Source organism: Notolabrus celidotus, chromosome 8, assembly GCF_009762535.1.
Source record: "Notolabrus celidotus isolate fNotCel1 chromosome 8, fNotCel1.pri, whole genome shotgun sequence".
Lineage (NCBI taxonomy): Eukaryota > Metazoa > Chordata > Actinopteri > Labriformes > Labridae > Notolabrus > Notolabrus celidotus.
In genome coordinates, this window is record NC_048279.1 from 8181071 (window position 1) to 8192502 (window position 11432).

An 11432-nucleotide genomic window follows, 5' to 3' on the forward strand; every position below is an offset into this window, starting at 1 on the left:
AACAGCTTCTCTGTGACGGCCTCAGAGTTTGCTGAAGTGTACAAAAAGACTCATCCAGGCAACAAGCCGTGTTTCTCCAGAGTCCAATCAGGGGGTTCCCTCTGTTTCTTCCATCCTCAACCAATGCAACATGTCAACTCTTTTAACTTTGACACTATTGACAGCCTCCACCTGGGTGGAAGTTGTGTTATCACAAACACACACACATATACACACGCACGCACGCACACACGCACGCACACACGCACGCACACACTCACACACACACACACACACACACACACACACACACACACACACACACACACACACACAGAATGCAGACCCAGTGGAGCAAGATAAAAGCATGCATTCAGGCTTTGCATCAAAGCTGTTCTCTTTTGGGATGAGTGTAAACAGTTAGCCTGAGGTGTGGCTCTTTTCTCTGAGGGAATTTTCACTGTGTGTGTCCTCATGTGTAAGTACGTGTTTGTGTGTGTGTATGCGTGTGTGTATGCGTTGATGTCAGCTAAGGCTGGCAAGTAAGCACACAGATTGCAGAAACATGGCCTGGGGTTCATGTGTCTGGCTCAGGCTGCCTCTCTTCCTGCTTTCATTTTGATTTTCTGCTTGTCCCTGCCATGAAGTTTCTACTTTGTGTCATTTCTTCAAAGACTCTCTTGTGGGTGTTTTTTTTCTTTTGTCCCTTTTTTAACGTCTTTTTTTTTTTTACTTTCATCCTCACATTGCTGTTAGGCAAAGACATGTCTCATACATTTGTACTGTATTTAATCTGATCTGAGCAATGTGTTTGATGACATGTTTGTTGCTTGCTAATCTGTGTTTTTCAAAGTTGCAAGTTATACAAAATAACAGAAGCATATCTTTGTTCACTCACTACAGCTGCAGCAGTTCTTACTCTCTCTTGACCCACTGGTATGGCCGTGTCTGTTTGTGGATTTGCTCTCTCTCTCTCTCTGGAGAATGCAAAGAGCCGCACTGCAAATAAGAACTACTTCACAAACACTGGTGCTAACAGCCCCGTGCTGTAAGAGTGGAATCTTTACCATCTGCTGAGAGTTAAATGAGCAGGACCGGACAATATATCAGTAACTATCAGCACGGTGAAATCCAAATGTAATGTAGGCGATCAGCTTTCTCAATAAAGGACTGATTACTCTGAGGCACATCCCAGTGAAAACATCTTGTATCCCTCTTTAGGGATTGATAAAGTAAGTCCTCTTCTTCATAATTATAATAAAGGTTAAGTGCTGGCCTGAAGCATACAGGGTTATACTCACTTTTAGGTTCCTGTATTTAAAATGAACACCTTATATTGGCGTTCAAAATGTTTATACTGCTATATTATGGTATTACACATTTTATCATTGCATAATATCTGAGGATTAATGTAACTGCAGTGTGCTGATTGTAAAGGCCCAGTCGGGGACAGAGTTTAAATTTAGCATTAAGCTGTAAACTCTCTGTGAACACATCAGTTTTATGCTCCGTGCTTGGACTGTAGTAAATTGCATCACCTCTATGAAATAAAAATAATAATAACTCTGACTCTGAAAAAAGTTGCACAGGAGTAGGACAAGTTCACAAAAAACTAAGTGTCTCTCACCTTCCATCCCTCTGCAGGGAGTCACGGCTGGCCTCAGTCATGAGAGGTACTGTCATGTTTTGGTCTGTTTTAAGTTTTCTTTAAGTTTCTTCAGTTCAGGTTTATTTAGTTTGTAGTTCCTTTTGTTTCCTGCCTTGCTGTTAGTTTTCTTGGTGTTATATTTCAGTTATTTCCTGAGAGTGTTTTTTATGTCCTCCTTTCCTTTTTGTATCCCCTCATGTCTGTGTATTCCTATAGTCTGTAATGTTTCTTGTTTTATTTTGTAATTCTTGCCCCCTGTGTATCTGGTTTAGTTTTACTTCCTCCAGTTTGATTGCACCCTCATTAGTTCCACCTGTGTCTCGTTGTCTCACCTGTGTCTGGTTACCCCTGTTAGTGTGTTCCGCCACTTCTGTGTCAGTTCATTGTAACTTCTTCCATGAGTGTTACTGCATGCTCCTGTGTTCCTAATGCTCTTGTTTTTCTTTGGGTTTGTTGATCGTAGGTTTTTCTTTCCTCCTGTTGCTTTTTGTTACAGTATTTCTCAATTGCTAAGACCCATTTCTTGACATCCACCATGCTTTTCTCAACGCTATAAGCACAAACCCCAATTTTCAGACTACATTCACCAAACCTCTGACTCTTCCTGCAAAACCAAACAATGTTGTCAGATCAAACCCCAAGTCAATCAAAATGAAAAACAATACTGAGCAGTCATTACATACATCAAAACACTGAAAACACAACGCTCAGGACATAAAGCCGTAGAAATAATGTTTATTGTTCACAGTAGGCTAAATTAATTTTGCAAAAAATGTAAAATCCTCTTTGAATGTAGCTCCTGTATCCAGTAACAATAAAGTCAAAACAAATATAAATGAGAAGAACGTGCTCTATCACAGTAGCTCAGATTTCATCAGAAGTTACTGTTCTTTGTCTTTCTCGATTTTGCTCCCCTCCTCTCCCTCCTCGACCACCTCTTACACGCTCTTCCTCTGCCTCTCAGATTATTTCTGTCCATTGTTCAACCTTCAACAACCAGTGCTCTCTGAACTGGCTTATATTGGTTTCCTCACATCATTAGCCACAAGTATGATCAGTTTTGAGTGGCTGTGTTTAAGCTGGGACACCTGTGCTTTAAATGTGTTCAACTTTTGACACCTGTGCTTACCGTTATGCAACACAAGAGCATGACAGTGCAACATGTGTTTTAGTGAGTGAGAATGTTTGAAGTTGTGTCTAGCAGGTGAAAAGTACTGCCAAAAGAGTGACTGATTCAATGCATGTGTTCAGACACTAAGGAATTTGGTTCAGACAATAGGGTTCAGTGTTTTAGCATTTGATAAATACTGTAATGAAACCTTTAATTTTAGTCTGCACTTCATAATAATGATAACTTTAATTATATAGCACCTTTAAAACAATGTTTACAAAGTGCTTCAACAAGCAAAGCATGGCAGGATTCGAAAGGCAAAATAATCCTTTAACAGATTAAGAGGAGTGTAGGAATTCTAACAATGCAAAGACAAAATACAACAAACAAGATTAAGAAGAATAAACATAAATTAAACAGAATAAAGTGTTGAGACAGTAGACCAATAAATCATTGTTGAAGAGGTCTTTCAAAATTAAAAAGTAAGTAAATAAAAGCTTTAAAGGACATTAAAAAAAATGTAAGAATAAGAAGACATCACATCAGAGAAAATAGAAAATGGAAAAGGATACATTAGGAGCAAAATAATGCATGAAAAAAAAAAGAAAGTTTGGGTCCTCCCCTTGAAGAGTGACAGACATGACAGGTACACTCACTTTACAGAGAAGGTGTCATTTTTATTTATTTGTATTAATATGCATATACTTTACCCTGAGTATATGACAATCCCTCTTTCAGATGTATTTAGAATAAAAATAAATACTAATAATAACAATAAATATGTTTTATACTCTGGTCAGTACTGTAATGTACTTCAGCTAAAATCTCCTGACTGTAATTTTGGTACCATGACACTGAGATAACTCACTAGAAGTGATTAAAGTTTCAGGAATAGTATACATTTTCTCTTGAGTGTCGAACACAATATTTGTTAGGGAACAGCCCGCTCCAGCTACCAATAACCATTCTAACAGAGATTTTAAATGTGCAAAAGCCAGAGTTGTTTCCATCAGGGAGCAACAACATGTTAGTAAAGTGCTCCCTAATCCAACTAGAGGAAGGAAATGGAACCCAAGAGAAGCAGCAAAGGAAGGACAGACGTCAGCTCTTACGTAAAGAGTTTGCCGGTGACATGCCACAAGGCCATACCGGGTGAGTGTGAGACATGAATGATTCTGAACTGCTGAAGCTCAGGCTGAGAGGGAGAAGTGGATGAACTGGAAAATGTAGCAAAGAGGAAGCTTAGCTAGAGGGACATCCATCCATCCATCCATCTATACCACACATACATATTCATAAGTTTATCCAAGATCAGGTCATGGGAGCATGTCAACCCACACATCCCTCTCCCCAGCAATGTTTTCTAGCTCTTCCTGGGGGATCCTGAGGTGTTTCCAGATGGGATATAGAATCCCACCAGGGTGCTCTGGGTCTACCCCGAGGCCTCCTCCCAGGTGGGAGCACATGGAACATTTCCAAAGGGAGGCGTCCTTATCGAATGCACCTCAGCTGACTCCTTTCGATATGAAGAAGCAGCAGCTCTACTCCAAGCTAGATGTCACAGCTCCTGACCGTATCTCTAAGGCTGAGCCCAGCTGCCCTTGGTGGGAAAACTATTTTTAAATAATATAGGCTGAGAAATGGGAGAGCTGTGGCTCAGTGGGTAGAGTCGGTCATCTATCAATAAGAAGGTTGGCCAGCTCCGGCATTCAGTCCGAAGTGTCCTTGGGCAAGACACTTAACCCCAAGTTGCTCCCGCTGATGTCCAGCAGTGTGTGAATGTGTATGACTGAGCTTAGCTAATACTGATGGTCCCTTACTATAGCAGCCTCTACCATCAGTGAGTGAATGTGGTGTGAATGAGTGAATGTGATGAGCAGTGTAAAAGCGCGTTGAGTGGTCAGAAAGACTAGAAAAGAGCTATACAAGTACAAGTCCATTTACCATTTACCATCTCTTCACAGACTGATCTCTCTCTTCTCAGACTCTTCTCTCCTCTCCTCCCTCATGAAAAAGGAGGGCAGTTAGTGAGTGCTAGAATGGATGGTTGGATAGTTAGTGTGATTAACTGTTGAGCCTCCCAAAGGTTTTATGTGCTCAACTTGACATTACATTGAAACATTTGGCAAGGGGAGTTGCCCACTTGACAACCCCATTGTGGGGCCAAGTCGTGTAGTATTAGCATTTGCAAAAAACGCTTTGATTAGGGCACAAAGGGTTTGTGGGGGTCCCTCTTTGAGCCCTTATCGAATGAAACAGGGAAGAGAGGAACTCACAACACTCTCATTTTTGTTTCTTTCACTTACCATTTTTTTAAATAATATTTTGGGGAATTTTTGCCTTTATTGGACAGGATAACTGTGAGGGACAGGGAATGTGGGGAGCAGAGAGATGGGGGAAGACATGCAGCAGATTGTTAAAGCTGGGAGTTTAATTTGCGACCCCTGCAAGAAGGACTATTCCCTCTGTATGTGGGTTGCGTTTAAACCACCAGGCCAACAGCGGCCCAATAATGAGTTATACATTTTCTGTGTTCATGCACATAATGATCATTCTTAAAGTAAATATTTTGACCAGGCAGAGAGCCTGTGAAGTATCTGTAGTCTCTCCCTTCCAGTGAACAGCTCAGGGAAATGCTTCGCTAAGTTGCTCCTCTGACTTGTAACCTTCTTGCAGTGTTAATTCCTGAAAAGCTTTTTTGATCTATACACTCCTGCATTAAACAATGTTTACACCAACTCTTTATTTCTTAAGTGGTTTGTGTGCTCAGCCTACAAGATTTTGAAGTGGCAGAAGGAGGACACTTTCAGATAACTGCTGTACTTTTCAAGCACTCTCCACAGCAACAGCTGTGCTTAAGGTGAACAGTTCACTGGTAAGCAGCAAACACTCCTGTGTAGTTGACCTGTGGCTGTGGAATTACTGGTCATTGTGGTACAAAAAAAGAACATGGCAGTTTCTTTCTGTGTTTATGAAACTCTTTTTGTTGTAATATTTTGTCTCCAAAAAAATCTAAGTATTCACAATGAAGTTTTCCCTCATTCAGAGGCTCTGAAAGACATTACATCTGAATAAAACAAACAATGTTACACAAACAAACAGCTGTCAACGGTGAGTCTCTGGTTTAATGAATACTGATTTAATAAAACGTTCAAGACAGACAGAGTTCTTGTTTATAGAAACCTCATCAACACAAATTACCCAGGAAACAGTTCAGAGAACCACCCACACAGTTCACTGGGTAGACCGTGTCAACACTGTGTGAGAGCTGAACATTTAAGACCAACACAAAAAAATGAGAATTTACTGGAAAGACGGCCAGCTGCTGCCAAAGATTCTGCACAGAGGGTGAAAGTGCGATTAGGACTTGCAGAGATCAAGAGCACATGTTTTTTTTTCATCATCATGTCTGCAGTTAAGCCTGATTTGAGAAATGTGTTTACCTCAGCATACGAGTTAAAGGGAACCACTGTGTCAGCAGCACCCTAAATTCCAGATAAATGACTGTCCCGACACGGCATTTTCCCTTAAAGGCAGATGATTCCCTTTGACATTCTGTGCCTACAACAAACACCATCCCCAAAGAAACTTCAAACTCCCTGCCTGGATGCTCGGCTGTCAGGAAATACCAGCTGTTGACTTATTTTTATCTTTGATTCAATATAAAATGCTCACTGATGATAGACAGGCATTGCTCTTTTTCCAGGACTCCTCAAAGAGCATCCTAATAATGAAGCTTGATAGCAGATTAAGTGATGTCATGTTTTATACAATCAACTTTGTCCTCTTACATGTCAAACTTTAGAGATGTATGCTTAATGCTTAAACTCTCATTGATTTTCTCCATGTTTATACAACCCCCAACCAAACCTGACACAAGTAACATCCCTCATTATCACCCCTGTGACTGGGAGTTAATCTGGTGTGCTGTTGCCCCGGGCTCTGTAGTTGTTTTTATCTTAAAAACCCACCTGTCTTTGACAACCTGTCTTTGCCAAACGTTTGCATCAACTTTTATAAATATTGATTCTATTTCTGCAAATTTGCCCTAACTTTCATAGATAAGTGACAACTTCATGACTGACTGTGCAAAGTTGATTCCACACTCAGCTCTACTATGTGTATATCCATGTTTCAGCTTCTTCTTGTCTGCAGTGTGTAATGCACAGAGGTGTAACGACAGGACCAAGTTAGTCTACCTTTGATCCTCACTCCGAGGTACTAACAGAGGCTGAATGGCAGAACAGCAGTGATTATATGTGCGTGTCTGTGTGTTTATGTGGTGCCTCCGCTGTGTGTTTACAAGCTGTGCCTCTCGCACTTCCATAACACTGTAATGCAATGTGAAATCACTCACTGGAATATCAATATTGCGTCATACAAGCTGCAAAGTTCAGGTACAAAGGTGTTGTGATGGTGGAACTGGGTTCTAGCACTGTTGTAGATTTGCATGTATAAGTATGATGGCCCTGAAGGGCAAGACACAACATTTCAGAAAACACAACGACTTTACAGAAAACATAACATTTCACAAAACGGAAAGGGGAGGGACAACACATCTTGTTTCTGATTGGACAGAACCCGACAGCTCATCATCATCTCCTGTTTCTATAACTACTAATCAGCTGAGTCCCTTCACATATTTTAAACTGAGTTGGAAGGAATGGAAGAGGAGATGGAAATGATAAAGGAATATTTCAAGAAAGGATACACATGTAATGTTGCCTAATACTCCTATGGTGTAGCCTACATATTAGGACTTCCTCATGTCTCGGAGTCAGGTGTCAGACCTCAGATGAAAAAGAATCAGGTCTTTTTCACTTCGGAAGCAAAATTTTTACTTTTCAGTACATACTTATAATAACACATAATATGTTAATAGTTCATTATTGAATTTTATCTGTTATATCTTGGCTCATGTTATTGAACTTGCAATGTTTGTTTTGTTCTTTGTTCTATATGTGCAATAGATTAATTAAATAAACATACTTGACTAAGTACAAATTTAAACTCATCTAAGCAGCTCTGTGGTGTTGAGGATAGGTCTGCTACCTTGCAATCGGATGATTCTGGGTTCACATCCCACTAAGGGCTTCCAATGTGAGGTTGAATTGAAACAGTTACCTCACATTGTGGTTGAGCTGTGCTTTTAAACAACTACAACAAAGTGGTGGAGTGAAAAGACCAAAAAAAGCAATCACTTCCAATGACTTGACCGCTGTCTTTCCACGCAAGGATCGTGGGATCAAATCCCTGACATGGACTGTACATGGGAGATGGAATTAAAACACTTTCCTCACACTGTAATAAGAAATGTTCCTTTGAAGTGCAGTACAATGTCCAAACGGTGGAATGAAAAGACCTAAATATATGTTATAAGGTGGTAAGACCTACAAAAGAGAGCTCATTGAAGCAGCCCAGTGAAGTTGAGGAAAGGCCTGCTTCATTTCAATCTGATGGTTCTGGGTTAAAATACCACTAAGGGCTTCTAATGTGAGATTTCAATTAAACACTTTCCTCACAATGTGGTTGAGCTGTGCTTTTAAACGACTACAACAAAGTGTTGGAATAAAAAGACCGGAAAAAGCAATCACTCACAGGCAGCTCTGTGGTGATGTGGATATAACTGCTGCCTTTCCATGCAAGGATCCTGGCTTCAAAACCCTGACATGGACTCACTGTGGGAGATGGAATTAAAACACTTTCCTCACATTGTAATAAGAACTGTGCTTTTGAAGCACAGTGCAATGTCCAAATGGTGGAATGAAAAGACCTAAAAAAAAAAAAAAGACCTAATTTCAAGTGAAACATTCCTCACAACTTTGCTTTTGGAGTATAATATCTAAAAGTTAGAATAAAAAGACTTCCAGAAGAGAGCTCATTGAAGCAGCCCTGTGGTGTGGAGGATAGGCAACATGATGTTGTGTTTTGTGAAATGTTATAGAAGCAAATTTTACTGCTAAAAACTGGTCAAATTAGTTTTTTTTTTCTGAATATTTCCATAAAAAGGCTTCTAGCCCATAGATGGTTAAAGTATTTGGTGTTAGAAAATGAAAGTGGGTCAGTGTCTAGTAATGGACGTGTGAGAGTAGAATAACGTTCGCTGTAACTGTGTCCATGATTGTCTGAGGTGTGGTGTTCAATGGTGATGACACAGCTGTAATGGTGTCATGGTTTTACTGATGTTGTCCTGCTCTCATAACTCATGTCCACAGACTGAACTGTAAGGTTTGTGATACATGATTTTTGCACAGGCCATTTTGCCAATCTTGTAAATGACATGCTGTACCTTACCAAGTGTAAGGTGTGTCGTAATGCTGTCATGACTCATTCATTTGGACTGATTTGCTTAAGAATGCAGTAAGCATATAATCATATTAAATAATTGTAGTATTTTTCATGCATATAATGAAGGATTCAGTGTGGATCCTGTTTTTGTGTTAAAAGTCCAAAAGAAAAAGACTTTGATTGTCTGGGCTGTGTGGCAAACCAGGGGAAACTGCCCCTCCAATCCAGCACAGAGAGCAGTCCCACAAACTCAGGCTGTGGGAGGTGATAGAGCGAGTGTGCCACCACTTGGCACATGGCGCTGGACTCACCTGCAGCCAAGGTAATCAAGGCAGAGGTTACTTAGGGAGCTACCCAGCGGCATGGGGAGAAAGTTTGAAGCAGAAGCTTGTGTCGCAGAGTCAAGCAGTTGTCATTTGGACAATCACCAGCAGCTTGTAAGAAGATCTTCACCAAATAAGGGACCAAATAATGCACAATGTGGGTTTCTGGAACTTTGAAGGCTCAGTCTCTTTCTCTCTCCACCCTCCCGAGGGAAACAGACCTGCTAACTTAACAAAAGGAAAACACAAGGCTCACTGCTCTCTCTCTGCCTCACCTACAGTAGGGGTTCCCAAAGTGGGGGTTGCAAGCCACCAATGGGGGGTTGCGAGATGTCTTCCAGAATTTATTTTGATGTATGTATTTATGTTTCCGAATGATTGATAGCTGCATTATCTCTTATTCATTTGATTATGCTTTGAAATGCTAGTGTTTATTTTTATAAAACAGGTTGAGTAAGGGATCATGTATGGTTAGCAGATATGGGAAATAGAATCCTGACAGGGTGAGATAATACCCTGACGTGAAGCGGCTTCAACAAGCAGAAGCAAAATGTGCCGGAACTCCTTTTCCTTGTCCTTTTGACATGACGTGTGATCAGTTTACCTCTGGTGTTGCTCATATTAGTGATAGTTAATAACCATTGTCAAGGGGGTTTGACCAATCAGAACCAAGCCTCTTACATAGCCAGAAGATCAATTCAGTAAGAGAGCCGGGTGATAAACTATAATAACAACAGGTGCACAAGTAACTGTTTACTTTGAAGAGTATCCACTAGTCCTTCACCACACTAAGACGACTCTTTGTGCTCATGTTTGAGATTTAAGAGGAAGCAAACTGGCATTCCATCTGCATCCTTTCAGCTTCAAAACCAACATCCAGATGCTCGGTGCATCGTTCTCAGTTATATCTGCAGAACAAAACACTCAATGTAGCTTTCTCAGCTTGACAGACCGACACCTCCTAAACATAAGAAAGCACATGGCAGATATAATCCTCCTCACAATGACTGCTCCCAGCACAGAGCTGCAGCACATTTCTTTTCTGCCTCCAAAGCAGAAATTGGTGTTGCTTTTTTATTTGGTAGAGCGGTGCATCTTTTGTGGTATTTAACAGTCTCTGTGTGATACATAATCTGCAAAATAACCCCTGCTGCCTTCCTTGGACCTCACTTTGGGAAAGTGCTCTTTTGAAGCACATATTTCTACTGTACAATTGCCAACCTGAGTTTGTAAGAAGCCAGAGGTAATGTGGTGGTTCAGGGAAATGTATGCTATGGCAAATAAGGCGTACTGTCGCTGCTGAATCTGCTTTCCAAGATTACTTTGAAGCACACAAAGATATGGATATTAGGTGTCCAGGTGGGACCAAAGCAAACCTGCAATCCAGGGAATCTTAATCCTTTCAGAAAAGCTATCTGCTCACCATAAAAACTCTCCCACTGACACTTGACACATTCCCCAGATGTTGTGTTTTTTTTTTTTCATTCAGTTCAAGATTGAAAGCTTGTCTGTTCAGTTTCCACCCGAAAGTTTTTCAGAGTGGCAGGAAGAATCCTGACCCCACTTAACTCAGATCCACATGGTCACGCTAACTGCTTCACAGGCAGCATAGAGGAACCATTTACACTTCTAAAAAGTGCTTTCCTCCCTTTAAGAAGCATCATATTTTTACATGTTGAAGGACAGCAGTGATTAAAGAAGATTAACACACAATAAGTCACTCTTTCACTTCTGTGATGGGACTCCCAGTCAATTTCGCAGGTAAGGCACACTATGGATCTGAGGTATCTTTAACCCTTTCAAAGCTTCTTCCTGTCTGTACCAAGGGAGAGGTACCGGTGGCTGGTGGTGAGGCTTTCAGCAGTGTGACTGCCCCCTGGTGGCTGGCTGCAGTATAGGTCAAAAAATCCGTCTCCCCCATTCATTTGAATGGGGGAGCAGTCAAACTTTAAAAAATAAATACACATCATACGAATGTTTCTCACATCCGTATGTTGTGGTTATATGTAGTTATTATTTGACTGTTTTGTGTCCAAGGCCTCTTTCTCCTGAAAAGTTTCTTTTTCGTTAGTTATTAGAGTTT